We start from the raw sequence: 17909 nt of genomic DNA, 5'->3' as shown, positions 1-17909 counted from the left end.
CTTGGGAGTTACTTCTACGTTTGCTTATATTGCTATGCTAGTAGACGTGGATTGGGTTTGAGTGTATCCATGACAGATGTGAGATTGTTAATATATGGTTAAACTTAAGGTGGCAATTAAAACTCACATCTGGGTGGATTGAGGTACCTGGGTATTCCAGGATTGCCTGTTTTTCTAAGGACCGCCACCCAGGCTCAAAGGGATCATGAGATTATTCATGCTAGAAACTTCCGTGTGCAGCCACAAGCTATTATGGGCTCTAGCATAGTTGATTAAGTTGTGTGAGCTATTGAAGAGGTAGACTAGCAGATGTAGGGGTTGTAGGTGGTACTGTCTACCCGGAGTAGAGAGTTAACGCTTCTGAAAGACTGTGTCTCGGTCATCCGTTTCTCAAACACCATGAAGTGCGAGAATCCCAACGGAGGAGATCGAGTCTTGTGGGGAAAAGTGCACAAACCTCTGCAGAGTGTACAAACTAATCATGGTTAGCCGTGTCCCCGGTTATGGACATCTTGAGTATCTAGTACTTGGATTATCATGTGAATCTCATCACCATGTTACTTTAATTAATTTTGTTGGGTTAATGATGATACTTAATTGGGATTGAGAATGCTGTCAACCATTCTCAATGTTTAACAACCACCATGATAGTTAAATAAAAGTTATTTCCTTTGCAGTAGGGAAAAATTGGCTTTTCGCAAAACAGTAACCATAGAGCTTTCCACCAGCCAAATATGCATGTAGTGATAGCATCATTCTGTTCATTACTCTCTATGTGTTATTTTGCCAGCATATTCCATGTGCTGACCCGTTTTGGGCTGCAACGTTTCATGTTGCAGACTTTTCAGACGACGAGTAAGGTGCCTTAGGTCATGGTCTTATACTCAGTGATGCCGTTGGAGTTGATGGACTCACTTATCTTCCAAGTCTTCCGCTGTTATCGTATTTAGATGGCCTTAAGCCATATTTATCATACTTATTCTCTTTTGAGATACTCGTTGTAATAAGTGTGTGATTGCTACTCTGTTATAAATCCTCCATCTGTACTGTGCGTGTCAGCATTACTGATCCAGGGATGACACTGATGCACAGCAGCACAGACTGTTTGAGGTCTGGTCGCTACAGACACACTATTCTAATTGGAGATGATGGGTGGCTTTCGCATCACATATCTATATCTATACCCCTATATATATATATATTATATTTTATATTTTTTATATTGTGTGCGGGTAACTTTAACTCTGAAAGATGGTCGTTGGATTAGGCGAATCCGATGGTCCAAAGATGGCAAATTTGAGCACTACTGGCCGTTGGATATCATCTAGATTCCACCAGATTTCACCACATGTATAATCTAGAAGACTCCATGGTTGAACTTAAGCATAATGCACAAACATCAAAACACAAGCACTTCTTCTTTATTCTAGAATCTTCCGTATCAAAATTGCCCAAATGTTTTTCTACATGATTTGCCATTATTTGTTTTACTTTATGTCTTACAACGCATAATTCCATGAATCTTAAAATAGATTAGCTTTCGTATAAAAACTAGATGATTTTGAATGAAATGAACTATACGAATTAAACGAACATCTACATCATGCATATATGACTCAAAGCTTACATGCTATAATGTGGTATTTATTCATAATTTGGTTGCCAAATCTCATGCGTGCAATGCACGTGTACCTTACTCTAGTCTAAATGGTGTTTGTGTGTGTGTTGTGCGTATTGAGGTGCAAATTGTCTTTTTTTGGGTACACGTTAAGCTTGTTCTCCCGAAATTTCAAGCAGCGCCTTGTTATGCCGAAAATTCAAGCTAGCGTCTCTGTCTATCGTGCTGCGAAACTCCCGCCTCTTCAACCCGCGCCTTGTTAGCCTGAAATATTTAAGATATATCTTTGTCTCGTTGTGCTCCGACAACTCCCTCCATCTCAACCCGCGCCTTGCTACTCCGAAATTACAACGCGCGCGAAAACTCCCACCTCCTGTGAAATCCCGGCACGCGAAATGCCCGTGGTACCCCTGAACCGAAAGAACCGCCTCAAATCGGTGGGGGTACTTTCGTAACTTACACCACATTTCGGACAAGCGCGTCCCTAAGCCATGGTTCCCCACTCCCATCCCATACACCGAGGCCGCGAAAACCCGCGACGAAGCCCCACACCCTCCTCCGTCCGCCACCCAGCCGGAGCCTCTTCCCCGACGACGCCGTCCACAACAACACCTCGACGTCCCTCATCCACCCTATCGGATGAGGATCCGTCGTCGATATCGTCGTCCCGCCGGTTCAGCCACCCTGTCCTCCACCTCTAAGGAGCTGCCCCGACGTTCCCCTCGTCTTTCGCGCCACCTCCATTCTCACACCGCCGTCTTCACCTGCACCACCGGAAGAGCATCATCATCACCGTTTCCTCGGATGAAGCTGCGGCCTAATCGGCGCCACCAAAGAGGTTGTACACTAATCGCCGCATTTTCTTCTTGATTCGATCTCACGGTGCTGCCGGCGCTCGGTCCTGAGCCGACACGGCGCGGCTCCATCCACGGCGGCGTCGCCGGACACTTCCTCCATGGCGTCTCTCCCTCGGCGGCGACGTCCACATTAGTAGGAGCTGCTACTGCTTTAGCTCTCGCTCGCGCTGCTGCTCTGCTCTTGCTCTCGATCCCCTGCCTGGTCTGCTCTTGCTATTGCTCTTGCTCGCGTTGCTGCTCTTGCTTGCGATGCTGCTCCGATTTAGCTACACTTCAATCGAGTGAATCGACTTTTGGGTCAGTCGATTTTCAGGGGTGGGGGGCTCGCCGGGGTGAAGGAAGAACCAGCCGTAGCGGGGAGGGGGGCTCGCCGGAGAGGTACCCCACTATCTATCTTAGGGTTCAGGGTGGGGGCGGTGGTTGCCGGCGGTGGTGGGGCGGTGGCGTGGGGATCGCCGGAGAAAAATCTCGGCACGGAGGGGGGCCTAGAGGGATGGCGGCGGCGGACCAGTGGTGGGGAGTGTTTTCGGGGCGGGCGGGGCGGTGCACCGCCGGTTGCGAGCGGCGGGGGCTGCTGTTTGGTCGGTGGTGGCTGGCGGCTCAGGGGGGTGGAGGTTGAAGATGAACTGCAGGCCCTTGATTTCGTATCCAACGGCTGCAAAATCGACTGACCAGAGATGAAAAAGTCAGTCGACTGATGTGTAGCCTCACCTTGCTAGTGCGTTCAGTTTAGACAGTAAAATTCAGTTTCGACAGCAAAATTCAGTTTCGACAATTAAGTTCAGTTTCGACAGTTAAATTCAGTTTCGACAGTTAAGTTCAGAGATGAGCGGCTGATTTATTTTACATCTAGCACTTTGTGGTTATGTATTTTACGTCATGTATTGGAGATGCTATTAGAATTCCACTCAGGTTAACGTTGTCTCTCTTGTCCTGCTTCAGCCTCGGCGTCGTACAACTCACCGGAGCTGCTCCAACGACGAAACCCTCCATCACAGCGGAGCAATACCTCGGGCTCCATCTCGAGACGCCTAAGATCTTCTTCCCCTCCTCCGACAGCCAAGTCAGCCGGAGCATCCTCACCGGCCAACCCAATCACGCTGAGATCGACATGGCTTCGCCAAAGAGGTTGTACACTTGTTGCATCTCTTTTTTACTCTACATGTTATATATATTGTCCACTGAGCACACGTAGTAACGGGAAATACGATTATTTTATCCTACTATATGACAAGCAGTGAGGTACCAGGCAACTTAGCTATCCGTGATGGACTCTCTTGAACGCCATCATTATTTATCTCTGCGCGTTTGAGCTATGCATTTGTCGATGGGCCTGGGAGTTGAGCTAGTATGGCAGTGGCCTGGGTCCAAAGTAATAGAAGTACCACAAAAACATTTTTTTAGTGTAGGATTTTCCTTGCTCAAGCCTGCCTACTAGAATCGCCAGTGCTTGAAAGGAAAAGTGAATGAAAAACATAGGAATTGGAAAGTTACCTATGGTACTACTTTTCATGAATTTGGTGCAAAGGAATGGAGCAAAGGAAAACTGTAGGATTTTTTCATTTAGTGTCTCCTTCAAAGAAAAACCGTAGGAATTCTAATTTCCACTTGTCCTCCTTTTCATATTCCTACTAGCAAGATGCACATGCGTTGCACGGAACATCAAGAAGCATGTGTATGAGTAGTTTATCTTGTGGGAGAAAAGGATGAACGAGGGAAGGCCTTATTTGAAAATGTGGAGAGGGGTGTGGGTATCTTTTTGCAAAATCGCCATAGTTTCCTTCCTATCCGTCAGATATAAATCGGACGGCCTATATTGCAGGATGGCAGGCACACCATCATCACCGACTCTATTTTTTATAAGAGTAGAGATTCATCAAGCACAAGACTAAGAGATAGTAGCATAATAGCATTATAACCGTACATTTTCTTGTGGTTTGACTTAATCTCACCATGCTTTTTTGCATCCTGTGATCTTCCAATTGTTGTGAATCAAACACCGAGATTGGCAGAAAACCTGTGTTTTTAAATTCTCTGTTTTGCACATGCATTCCTATCCTATTCCTGTCTATTTCCTATCCCTGCATTGTTAGAATCCTCAAATTCAAACAAGCCCTTACTCAATTACTTCTGTTACAGATATTTGTCAAAGAAAACCTTGTGTGGTTTGTCCTGCTCCTGCGGTGTTGTGTTCCACCCCAGCTCAGCTGCTCCAACGATGGAAGGGTTCACCATAGCAGGGATCTGCTCTCCAGACTGTCTTTCGCTGCCTCAGATCTTCTTCCCCGCCGCCGGCAGCCACGACAACTGCATTACCATCATCAACTGAGCAGATGACCTTGAGGACTACACGGGTCCGCAAGAGAGGTCGCACTCTTCCGTGTCTGCTTATGTTATGCATCGCTTAATATGATGACATGCTACATTATCGTCGTGTTCACCTATTAGACTCCGAGTCAGGTCCAAACTAATGCTGAAACTTGAGTTTTTAAATGGTTGTGGGGTACATATTGGGGCAGCAATCAGTACTATCTTCTACTATCTGGTTAATCTCGGGTGTCTACTATGAGTTTCATGTTGGGTGCAAACAAACATTAAAGGAGCCATTATCTGTATTTTTTAACTAAAGCTATTATCTGCCTGCTATCATTGGTTTTGGGTCTATCCACAGTTTGCTACCATCACCCTGGATTTGTGCATGCACTCCTTACATAATCTCACTATGTTTTATTCCTATGCATGCCAGTTATTGTACACAATGGAATTGATCATGTAGAGCAAAAGAGACGAGCCTTGCGTGGCAATAAAATTTCATGCAGACGTCACTCCATGGTGGGCGCAAAGGCAGCCCCCCTCCACCCATTTCGGATCGTAATCAAGAGGAAGATAATTGTTCTGAGGGGGATTTAGAAGGAGAAGACCACTCCTATTTACCTCATGAGGTCTTCGCTCTAACTTGGCATGCTGATGTTGGTAATATCATGCATATGGTGCCTTGCATTGCTTACTATATACATTAAAGATGTCATCTGCTTAGTTTAGACATGCTTTGTGTCAATGCCATCTGTTTAGTTTCTTTATCGTATATGTGAATCATGCAATGCCATCTTGTTTAGCCAGGCATCATATATGTGAATTTTGCAATGCCACCCTGGTTAGCCAATCATCTTATATGTGAACTATATCATGCCATCATTTTTTTATTACGTGTTAAATTTGTCAATAATTTTAGTACATTCAATTACTCTTCCTGTGCGTCAGCCATTCGGCACGGTCATGGAAAAATATGGAGTGGAAACAAGGTCTTCAGAGCAGACAATGCTATCTGACGAAGCGCATGTCTTGCTGGTTACCGATAGCTCCTCAGAGGAGGATTCAGAGACAGATGACCAGTCATATCCCCCCCCCCCGAGGTGCATGCTCTAACTTGGCAGGGTTATGTTTCTCATATCGTGCGTATGGTATCTTGCATTGCTATGTCATTTGCTTAGTTTAGACATGCTTTGTGTGAATGCCACCTGTTTAGTGTCTAATTACCATATATGTGAATTATGCAATGCCATCTTGTTGCAAGACATTATATATGTGAATTATGCAATGTTATCTTGTTACAAGGCATTATGTATGTGAATTATGCAATGCCATGTTGTTTAGGCAAGCGTCATATATGTGAATTATATCATGCCGTCCTTTTTTTATATTTCTCATTGCTTTTGTCGACAATGTTTGTATATTCAACTGCTCTTCCTATGCATCAGCCATTTGAATTGGTGATGGAGAAATCTGGAGTGAAAACAAGGTCTTCAGAGCAGACAATGCTACCTGCTGAAGCAGATATCTTGCTGGTTATAGATAACTCTTCAGAGGAGGATTCAGAGGCAGATGACCAGTCCTATTATCCCCCTGAGGTGTATGCTCAAACTTGGCAGGGTTATATTACTCATATCATGCATATGTTGTATTGCAATGCTTAGTTTTTACATCATATACACAATATTGAATGCCATCTCCTTAGTTGACACATCATATATGCGATTGCCCTCTGCTCACTTCCTTAGTATATAAATCATACATTTGAATTATGTCATGCCATGATGTTTACATAGACAGCATGTATCTGAATTATGGCATGCCAACCCATTTTCTAAAGACATAATATAGTTATATCATCTCATCCTGTTTACATAGTCATCATATTTTAAATTATGTCATTCTATCCATGAATTATATCATGCCATCATGTTTCCATCGACGGCATGTTTGTGATTTATGGCATGCCAACCACTTTAATAGACACATCCTATAGTTATATCATGTCATCCTGTTTACATAGTCATCATATTTTGAAGTATGTCATTCTATCCTATTTAGTTAGCCATCATACATGTGAAATTGTGTCATGCTATCCTGATTAATTAGCCATCATATATGTGAAATTATGTCCTGCTATTCTATTTGGTTAGACAACATAAATGTGAATTATTTCATGCCCTGTTTTCTTCCCTACTATCCAGTGCACCTGTCTATCTTACAATGTCTGTACATTCAATTACTTTTCCTGTTTATCAGCCATTTCAATTGGAGGGAGTGATGGCAGTATCTATGGGAGTAAAAACACGGTCTTCAGAAAAGATCGTGCTACCTGTCGATGCAGATAGAACCACAGTTGTACTTGCCCAAGAACCAGCCCCACCACACATAACCCAGACTCATGCAGATTGTACCCCTACCCAGTTGGACAGAGAACCAGCAACACCCCTTCTAACCCCAACTGTCGTGGAATTGTCACGGTAGATATCCTAGCGAAAGGACTTAGTCGTGGAGCCATCGCAACGAGATTAACTTAAAGGGGTTAAACCGGACAAAGGACACGGGGAATTTATACTGGTTCGGCCCCTTGCAGTGAAGGTAAAAGCCTACGATCCAGTTGTGGTGGAATTGATGTGGTCTCGATGATCAGGGAGCGGAATCGCTTTACCTTGATCTCGAGCTGTTGTTTCTTGTCCTTAAACCGCCGTCGGGTCGTACCTTTATATACACAGGTTGACGCCCGTTGGCTTACAGAATCCCGATGCCGGTTCATACACGTGTCTGGCTCGGTTTCTACTTTCTCATACCTTACGATACAAGTTATACATTACATGGCGGTTTATATCTACAGGCCCTAATCTTTGGGCCTTGGGCCTTTAAGTCTCTGTAGTAAAACGCCATGCTCCTTGTCTTCATGGGCTTCAAGTAGGCTCCTGGCCGGTTTATACCCAGTAGTAATATCCCCAACATTAGGCCCCAGATTGATTTGGACTGGTTCATGTCAATCTTCAAAACTTGAGAACAATTCTTCATTCAGCACCTTCGCATAAATCTTGTAAACCGCCATGACATCATCTTCCAGTATCATGATAAACATCATGACGTCACCTGTTATTTAAAATGGTATATATCTCACCTTCATTAATAAGCCTTCGACAATCGAGGCGACAACTCTGTCACATATCCAACCTTTAGGCTCCTCGATTCTCGCACCTGGCACTTATCCTTTCACCTTTATAAATAAGACCGGGGGTCCTTTCCATTTTCCCCCTTGCCTTTTCATCTCTTCTTCCACCTCGCGTCGCCTCAGAGCCCGAGCACCGCCGCTGCCGACGACCTTCGCCTCTTCACCAACAAAGGCCGCTGCATCAACCTGTTTTGACCAGAGAAACTGCAACGCATCTCTGCTGTTCAGCAGCACCAGTAAGTATCCCTCTTCTCGAATACCAGATCTGCATTAGGGTTTCTGCTGTTTATCGGTGTTCTTCACCGTCCCTCCTTTTTCTTTCTTAGATAGCATAATTTGACCTGAACCTGATAGCAAAGGCGAGCGGCAGTAGTTTAGCATCCCTTTCTGATCACAAAAGATATCTTGGTCTGCATAAACTCCCATCTAAGCATATATGTTCTTCTACTGTCGCGACTTTAGGTTTACAATTTATCTCCCTTTTATAACTGCGGCAGATCCAAAATTATAACACCAATCTGTGAAAACTGTTTGTGCAACACTTAGGAATTTTTCTGATCTGTAGCTTCCATACCATTGTAGGCGGTTTAACTTTTAGAAAATGATAACCCGCCATGTACCATTAGCCCTCTTTTAAACCGCCAACCTGCTTTAAATATCAGAATCCGGTTTAGTATATACAGACGTTTCAATGTCATCTTCTTCCATCATTGCACCGGTTTATAAGTGCCAACCATGAATTTTAAACCGGTTATTGATCCTTTTCTCCAGCTTTCCACCGAAATGGCCAAACAGTTTTACTCTTGCAATTGGGTTCCTTCCCGGGTTACGGAAGCACAACTGACTGGGTGTGTTGCGACTGGCGCTTTAGCAAGCAAAGATATCATTCATTGGCGAGTCCCCGGTCCAGAAAATCCTCCTGAGCCCCAGGATGGAGAAGTTATTGTGTTCGCTGATCATCTGAGTCGTGGGTTTTCCCCTCCCGGATCAAAATTCTTCCGCGATGTGCTAGCTAGCTTTCAGATCCGCCCTCAAGATAACAGACCAAACTCCGTGTCCAATATTTGCAACTGGCAAGTATTTTGTGAAGTGTATCTGCAAGAAGAACCTACTGTCGAGTTTTTCCGGGACTTCTTTTACTTAAACCGCCGTACTGAATTTACGGACGGACCCAACGCTGAACTGGGCGACGTTTCAATTCAGAAGAGAAAAGATGTTGATTTTCCTCACGCCAAGCATCACAGCCATCCCAAGGACTGGAATCAGACTTGGTTTTATTGCCGAAACACAGCCCCGGACAATGAAAATCCTCTGCCGGGTTATCGTCCACACCGGCTTACCAAAACTCATCCAATGCCTCAACGACTGACCGCCAAGGAAAAGCAAAATATGCCCCTCAGCTAGCAAAACTCAGAGCCTTTGTTGCAAACGGACTGACAGGCATCGACTTTGTTCGATGCTGGGTTTCTTGGAGCGTACTGCCCTTAAGCCGGCGCCCCGGTTTAATGTGTGAGTACACTGGGGATCTGAAAGACCCACAGTGTCATATCGACATCTAGCTTACCGATGATGAAGTCACCGAAGCTGTCAAGAAGATGCTTGATGAACCGGTGGCTGATTGCAGCAAAACAGGGCTTAGTCCTTTCTATGCTTCCAACAAACCGCCAAAGTAAGCATTACCGCATTATTGTCTTGACCCATCCTTTGTTAAATGCTCTTTCATAATTTACTGTCTGTCTGTGCAGGCCGCCGATCCGTTCTGGAAAAGGAAATCACAGGATAAACCGGCTAGAGCTCCTCGGCTCAAGACCAAAGCTACAAAGAAGCCTGCAAAAAGGAGAAACGCTGAACCGTCTGAGCCAATCATTGATGACGATCTGGATAATCCGGATTCAGAGGTAGAACTTGACTCTCTTGGTTCATTTTTCATACACCTTATTGACAATGATTATTATCAGGATGATGCGGAAGCTAGCCGTGCTGACGAGGTAACTATTCTTTCTTCCGATTCAAATCATGTGCCAATACCAAAAATCCGTCGAGCAGTCCGGAAAGTAAAATTTTCATGCCCTCTTTCTTATTTGGATCCGCACTTTCTTTTGAAGACACAGCAGCATGAAACTCGCCGCACAACTCGGCATAGTGGCCAAGTGGTGACTTCCTCCGGTTTACCGAACTCTCCGGTTCGCAAACGCCGCCAAGAGGTTTCTTATATTCCTGACACACTTTATCCTAAGGCGGGTTACTTCCGATATCCACTTAATCCGCCTGACTCAAATTATCAGGGCACTTCCCATTCATCATCCGGCGAGTCATCAGCCACACAACTTCCTCCTCTGAAAACTGTTCCTGGGTAAGCACATCATACCTAACCTTTTCGGCCTTGTATTACTTTATCATACTGATTTTTGTACCTGTTCTTTCCAGTGCCAAAGCCAGACCTAGCAAGAAGGCTAAGTTGAATAAACCGACTGATGATGATCCGGCCACTGAACCGGAGAAAATCCCAGAGGCTGTTGATCCGGATGCTGACACGGTCCTTGATGATCCGGTACCCCAAGCTCTAGACACTTATGTTGAACCGGCGGAGGCAAACCCAACGGGCCAGCCTACTGATCCGCCAAGTCCATCTGCTAATCCGCCAAGCCTAGTAAAAATGTCAGATAAACCGCCAAGCCCAGCCAATACTATGGATGACGATGTTGTTGTAACTGGTATTGGTTTCACCTCCCCTGGCCATCCTGTCGCTTTATCAAAGCATAGTGCCAAAGAAGAATTTGCCGCTATGGACAAGGGCAAATGGAAATCTGATTTATCAAGCTATGCCCATCTCAACGCTCAAGATCTTCATTCTGGTTTTCTGAACCGCCTGTACACAAGCCGTGACTATGAAGCCGGCCTAGTAGGCCTGATGAAGGGTCGTTATGAGGTAATTATCACTTCCTTATACATAAATATTTGTTCCTTATAACTGGTTGTAGACTTATCAACTCCAGTAGCCCCCAAGGACCGGTTCATAAAAATGTTGTGAACCGGGTCTTGTAATAGAACCGATTGTTTTTAATTTTGCTGGTGTAGCCCCCATGGACCGGCTTATACCTTTAGAATGAACCGGTACAATCCATGTCATACTGCTTCCACAACTTGTGATTATGGTATTCTATCTTAATTTGAGCAAATATACATTAGCCCCCAAGTGTCAAGTAGATAACTTGTTATGTGCTTGGGACTTTAAATTGACAGCTGATAAAAAGCAACCCGCATTAGCCCCCAAGTGCCAAGTGTATAACTTGTTATGGGCTTGGGACTTCAAAGATGTATTATCAACTCATTAACTGTCTCTTTCAGGCTGAGCTGAGCAAAAAAGACTCTCAAATCGCCGACCTTCAAGTAAATATCAAATCCCAGCAAGAAGAGACATGCAAGGCTAGAGGCGAGCCGACTTCCGCTTTAAAAACCAATGAACAACTGAAGGAGTATTTTAAAGGTGAACGGGCAGACTCGGAAGCTGAGAAAGCAACTTTACTAAAGCGGGCAGAAGACGCTGAAAATGCCCTTAATCCGATAACAGAAGAGCTGAGCAGCGTGAAGCGGTAGATCGATGCCATGACCTCTGCCATCTTTGGTAAGAACCTCTTCATGAATAATTTCTTAACCAGTGCCAGCTATGAAACTTCCGGTTTAATAATAGTTTGATCCTTTTGCAGGTAGCCGTGTTACTCATCTTGGCGCAGACATGCGCAAAAAGTTGAAGGCTGCCTATACTTTGGTAGAACAGCAATATACCGGCGCTCAACGAGCCATCTGCACAGCCTCCAATAATAAACCACCCCCAACGCTAATCAAGGAGACACTGGAGAAGCTATCCATGATGCCTGCCCGGATTGAAGAATTGAAAAAATCAGCTGCTAGGGCCGGTGCTCTTACTGCGTTGACTCGGGCCAAGGCATGGGTATCTGACCTCAATCCGGAAGATATTGGGAATGGTTATCCAAGCCATAAGGAGGACGGGTCAGAGTTTGATAACGACGACCTCAGGGCGATCAATCTAGAAATGCGTCCACTGGCAAGCAAGTTGGCTGAAGACACTGACTTGTCATTTTATCAGAACTCTTATGATGCCAGCAGCAAACGGATGAATGCACCAACTTATGACGTGGAAAATCTGATCCCGCCAATTCGTAAGCATACTTACGCTTCTGATGTTGAACCGTCCAACCTTATAAACGATGAAGCTGTCTTCCAAGCCTTAACAGGGATTGATTGGACAACTATTGACTTCCAGCCACTGGGCGGAGAGAAGAAGGGTGAACCGGCGCAGGATGATCCGCAACCTTCACATCAACCTGAGGAAGAGTCATAATCCGGAAGCTGGTTTATCATTTGCACACTGTCATCCTTGTGAAAGACAATTATTCTTTTGGGCAGTGAAAACGCCTTGTAATAGGCTAGCTTGAATACTTGGTATGTTATGCCATCGTGCATATTTACTTTGCACAATACTGTTAATCCATCATGCTATGTCTGCTTATGATCCTTAACAGTTTTATACAGTCCTGTTTCTGCATAAAATAGACTGAAAATTGTCCTGGCGGTTTATCGCCGGACGGGTCATAATGCCCAATATAAAGCCAGGGTTTATAACCAAAGCTGTAAAGATAATGAAATATGAAACACATCATACCTGCGATATTGAATCACATTGTTGGTTTACCAACGTTCTTGTAATAAGGGTGATGACCCAGATCTTGAGTGTTTATAACTCTCACCATGCTTTGCTGGTTTATAATAAAGCCATATCGGGTTATAATAAACACCGGATGATCATACGGGCGACTTATAGTCAGCACCAGGCCGGTTCATAAAACACCGGTTTATCATATACTGACAACTTATAGTTGAAAGCCAAGCCGGGTCAACAAACGCCGGCTTATCATAAGAGATTATAAACTTTCATCAAAGGAGAAAAACTTAGCAAATAAAAGCGAAAAAAGAATGTGCGAGGCTTTTCACAGGCTGCCAGGCCCTAAATTCAAGGCTTTTCATGGGCTGCCAGGCCACTGAGTTAAACCATTTTACAAAGCCTTTTAAGATGGTCCTCAATCCTTAACCAATCGTCGGTATAACTTTGACAAGTTCAGGGTCTTATGAGATTGACTTGTCGAAGTCTGGCGGGTCATACCAGGTTTACTTGGACGGAGTGACTTACTTGATGAAGGCAGGTTAACCCGGGGTTTTAGGTGTATACACCAGGCTTCCAAGCCGTGGCTTGATAGCCTATTGCAAGGTGTAGATTCTTTGTTCCTGTGGAAGCAAAGGTCCCCCAAGCAACATTTTGAGCTGTGCTCAGCGGGTGCCTATGTTTGAGTTGTTCTTTTGTAACACTCTCTTTGGCCCCTAAGTAATTTTCTTTTTGGCTCTGAGCCTATCAAGAGGTGTAGCTATGGTTCGGATGCGACCAAGCCCCCAAGTGATTTATATAGACAGAACTGTATAAGCTGAATCAAGGGGTAAACCGGAGGCCGCTTTGCAAACAGAAGCCCCCATGTAACCACTCATGATATGAGAAAATAACAGATACCCCGCTTTAGCTGGGGCTCCGGTTTATTATATTGATCATAATATATACATCGCCAAAAATATGTACATGATAGGAGCCTATGGCTCAGGTGTAGTAAGGCCGTAGATGAGCTATATTCCACGGCCGGATCGTCTCCTCCTCCGACTTGCGTGAGTCTTTGTGCTCTCGAACATCAATGAGGTAGTATGATCCGTTGTTTAGATTCTTGCTAGCCACAAAGGGCCCTTCCCAAGGTGGGGATAACTTGTGCATATTGGTCTGATCTTGGATAAGCCGGAGCACTAAGTCGCCTTCTTGAAAAGTTCTGGTTTTAACCTGGCGGCTGTATTAACGCCGCAGGTCTTGCTGATAAATTGCCGAGCGAGCCGCCGCTATGTCCCGTTTCTCATCTAACAGGTCCAATGCATCCTGGCGTGCTCTTTCATTGTCCGCTTCAACATAAGCTGCCACTCGAGGTGAGTCATGGCGAATATCACTTGGGAGAACTGCTTCTGCTCCATAAACCATGAAGAAGGGTGTATAACCCATAGATCTATTGGGGGTGGTGTTAATGCTCCATAAAACGGAAGGCAACTCTTCCACCCAACAACCCGGCGTCCTCTGCAAAGGGACCATAAGCCGGGGCTTGATACCCTTCAGGATTTCTTGATTAGCCCTCTCAGCTTGACCATTAGACTGGGGGTGAGCTACCGATGACACATCAAGCCGGATGTGCTCACGTTGACAGAACTCTTCCATGGCACCTTTGGAGAGATTCGTGCCATTATCTGTGATGATGCTATGTGGAAAACCAAAGCAGAAAATCACCTTTTTATGAATTGAACCGCCGTGGCTGCGTCACACTTGCTAACTGGCTCTGCTTCCACCCACTTGGTAAACTTATCAACCACCACCAGAAGGTGGGTCTTCTTGTCCTTGGACCTCTTGAAGGGCCCAACCATATCAAGCCCCCAGGTTGCAAACGGCCAGGTGATTGGAATCATCCTCAACTCCTGGGCTGGAACGTGAGCTCGGCGTGAAAACTTCTGACAACCATCACACTTTTTGACCAAGTCCTCAGCATCAGCATCAGCCGTCAGCCAATAGAAACCGTGACGAAAAGCCTTAGCCACAAGGGATTTTGAACCGGCATGATGACCACAATCCCCTTCGTGGATTTCACGCAAAATCTCACAACCTTCTTCAGGAGAGACGCAGCGCTGAAAAGCCCCCGAGACACTGCAATGATGTAACTCGCCATTGATAATAGTCATGGACTTGGACCGCCGGATTATCTGTCTGGCCAAAACTTCATCCTCTGGTAACCCACCCCAGTTCATATACACCAGATATGGGACCGTCCAATCCGGGGTGATGTGAAGCGCCGCCACCAACTGAGCCTCCGGATCAGGAACAGCCAAATCCTCCTTCGTGGGGAGCTTGACCGACGGGTTATGCAAAACGTCAAGAAAAACATTGGGCGGCACCGGTTTACGCTGGGAGCCCAATCGGCTTAAAGCGTCTGCCGCTTCATTCTTTCGCCGGTCCACATGATCAACCTGATAACCCTTGAAGTGACCTGCAACAATATCCACCTCTCGACGATATGCTGCCATGAGCGGGTCCTTAGAATCCCAAGTGCCAGACACTTGTTGAGCCACCAGGTCCGAGTCACCAAAGCATTTAACCCGGCTCAAATTCATCTCCTTAGCCATTCGAAGACCATGGAGCAGGGCCTCATACTCAGCTGCATTGTTAGTACAAGGAAACATCAAGCGGAGAACATAACAAAATTTGTCACCTCGAGGGGAAGTAAGAACCACTCCAGCCCCCGAGCCCTCCAATTGCCTGGAACCGTCGAAGTGAATCGTCCGGTATGTGTTATCCGGTTTATCCTCCGGCGCTTGCAACTCTGTCCAGTCATTGATGAAATCCACGAGCGCTTGAGACTTGATGTCCATGCGTGGCATATATTCTAATCCGTGAGGACCAAGCTCAATAGCCCACTTCGCAACCCGGCCAGTCGCTTCCCTGTTCTGGATGATATCTCCCAAAGGAGCAGAACTGACCACAGTGATAGGATGGCCTTGTAAGTATTGCTTGAGCTTCCGGCTTTCCATAAAAACGCCATACACCAGCTTCTGCCAATGTGGGTATCTCTGTTTGGACTCAATAAGCACCTCGCTGATATAATAAACCGGCCGCTGAACCGGATATTCCTTTCCTGCCTCCTTGCGCTCCACCACAATAGCCACGCTGACAGCCCGGGCGTTAGCAGCCACATATAACAGCAATGGTTCCTTATCAATGGGGGCAGCAAGAACAGGTGGTTCGGCGAGCTGCCGTTTTAGAGCCTCAAATGCTTCGTTAGCCGCATCACTCCAGACGAAGTCATCTGTTTTCTTCAACATTTGATACAAAGGGATCGCCTTCTCCCCAAGACGACTGATAAACCGGCTTAAGGCAGCAATCCGGCCTGCCAATCGTTGAACATCATTGATACATTTCGGTTTAGCCAGCGAAGTAATCGCCTTGATCTTCTCCGGATTAGCTTCAATGCCCCTGTTAGACACTAGGAAACCCAAGAGCTTGCCTGCCGGTACACCAAAAACACACTTGGCCGGGTTAAGCATCATCTTATAAACCCGGAGGTTATCAAAGGTCTCCTTCAAGTCATCTATCAATGTCTCCTCCTTCCTGGACTTCACCACAATATCATCCACATAAGCATGAACGTTGCGCCCGATCTGATTATGAAGACAATTCTGGACACAACGCTGATAAGTCGCCTGGGCACTCTTGAGCCCAAAAGGCATAGACACATAGCAGAAGGCTCCAAAGGGAGTTATAAACGTTGTCTTCTCCTGGTCCTTAACTGCCATCTTGATTTGATGATAACCCGAATAAGCATCCAGAAAGCTCAAACGCTCACAACCCGCCGTAGCATCAATGATTTGATCAATACGAGGGAGGGCAAAGGGATCAGCTGGACACGCCTTGTTCAAATCTGTGTAGTCCACACACATACGCCAAGTGCCGTTCTTCTTAAGTACCAGCACCGGATTAGCCAACCACTCCGGATGAAAAACTTCAACAATGAACCCAGCCGCCAAGAGCCGGGCGACCTCCTCACCAATGGCTTTGCGCCTTTCTTCATTGAACCGGCGAAGAAACTGTCTGACCGGTTTAAATTTGGGATCAATATTAAGGGTGTGCTCAGCGAGTTCCCTCGGTACACCTGGCATGTCAGAAGGCTTCCATGCAAAGATATCCCGATTCTCACGGATGAACTCGATGAGCGCGCTTTCCTATTTCGGATCCAAATTAGTGATGATGATGAACTGCTTGGATGAATCGCAGGCACAAAATCAACCAGCTTAGTCTCATCAGCCGATTTAAACTTCAAGGCCGGATCATGCTCCGTAGTGGGTTTTTTCAAAGGAGTCATATCAGCCGGATCAACATTGTCCTTATAAAACTTCAACTCCTCTGTTGCACAAACCGACTCAGCATAGGCCGCATCACCTTCCTCACATTCCAAAGCGATCTTACGGCTTCCATGCACTGTGATGGTCCCCTTATGACCCGGCATCTTGAGCTGCAGATAAACATAACAGGGTCGTGCCATGAATTTAGCATAAGCCGGCCGTCCAAACAGGGCATGGTACGGGCTTTTGATTTTCACCACTTCAAAAGTCAACATCTCCGATCTCGAGTCATGATCATCTCCAAAGGCAACCTCCAGGGCTATCTTGCCAACCGAATAAGCTGATTTGCCAGGCACCACACCATGGAAGACAGTGTTTGACGGTTTAAGATTCTTATCTGTTAACCCCATACGACGGAAGGTTTCATAATACAAGATGTTGATACTGCTCCGTCCATCCATGAGCACCTTGGTGAACTTATAACCTCCAACCTGAGGTGCCACCACCAACGCTAGATGACCCGGATTATCAACTCGGGGCGGGTGATCCTCTCGACTCCACACAATCGGCTGCTCAGACCAGCGCAAGCAACGGGGCACCGCCGGTTCAACAGAGTTCACTGCCCTTTTATGAAGCTTCTGATCACGCTTGCACAGGCTAGTGGTGAAAACGTGATACTGTCCACTATTCAACTGCTTCGGGTGACTTTGGTAACCTGACTGCTGCTGCTGTTGATTTCCCTGCTGGTTATAACCACCCTGGTTGCTCTGGTTGCCTTGATTGCCATGTCCACCCTGATTACCCTGGAATCCTGAACCGAAATTGCCTCCACCATAACCCGGCCCGTAAGACCCGAGACCTGAACTGCCGGACGATCCATGATCATTCCGGAAAAAATCTGAATTTTTGAACTCCCGCATGATGTAACAATCCTTCCAGAGGTGTGTGG

At 45.8% G+C, this 17909-nt stretch overlaps 1 pseudogene; it reads left to right on the top strand.

The window, feature by feature from the left end:
* The window catches only part of LOC123142781 (uncharacterized), an 81292-nt pseudogene extending 69723 nt beyond the window's left edge, over positions 1 to 11569 (top strand).
* Positions 11570 to 17909: the final 6340 nt, after the last annotated feature.

The sequence above is a fragment of the Triticum aestivum genome, chromosome 6D (genome assembly GCF_018294505.1).
Source record: "Triticum aestivum cultivar Chinese Spring chromosome 6D, IWGSC CS RefSeq v2.1, whole genome shotgun sequence".
In the NCBI taxonomy this organism is placed as follows: domain Eukaryota; kingdom Viridiplantae; phylum Streptophyta; class Magnoliopsida; order Poales; family Poaceae; genus Triticum; species Triticum aestivum.
Note: the sequence above shows the minus strand (reverse complement) of the source record. Positions and strands in the feature narration are given on the sequence as shown.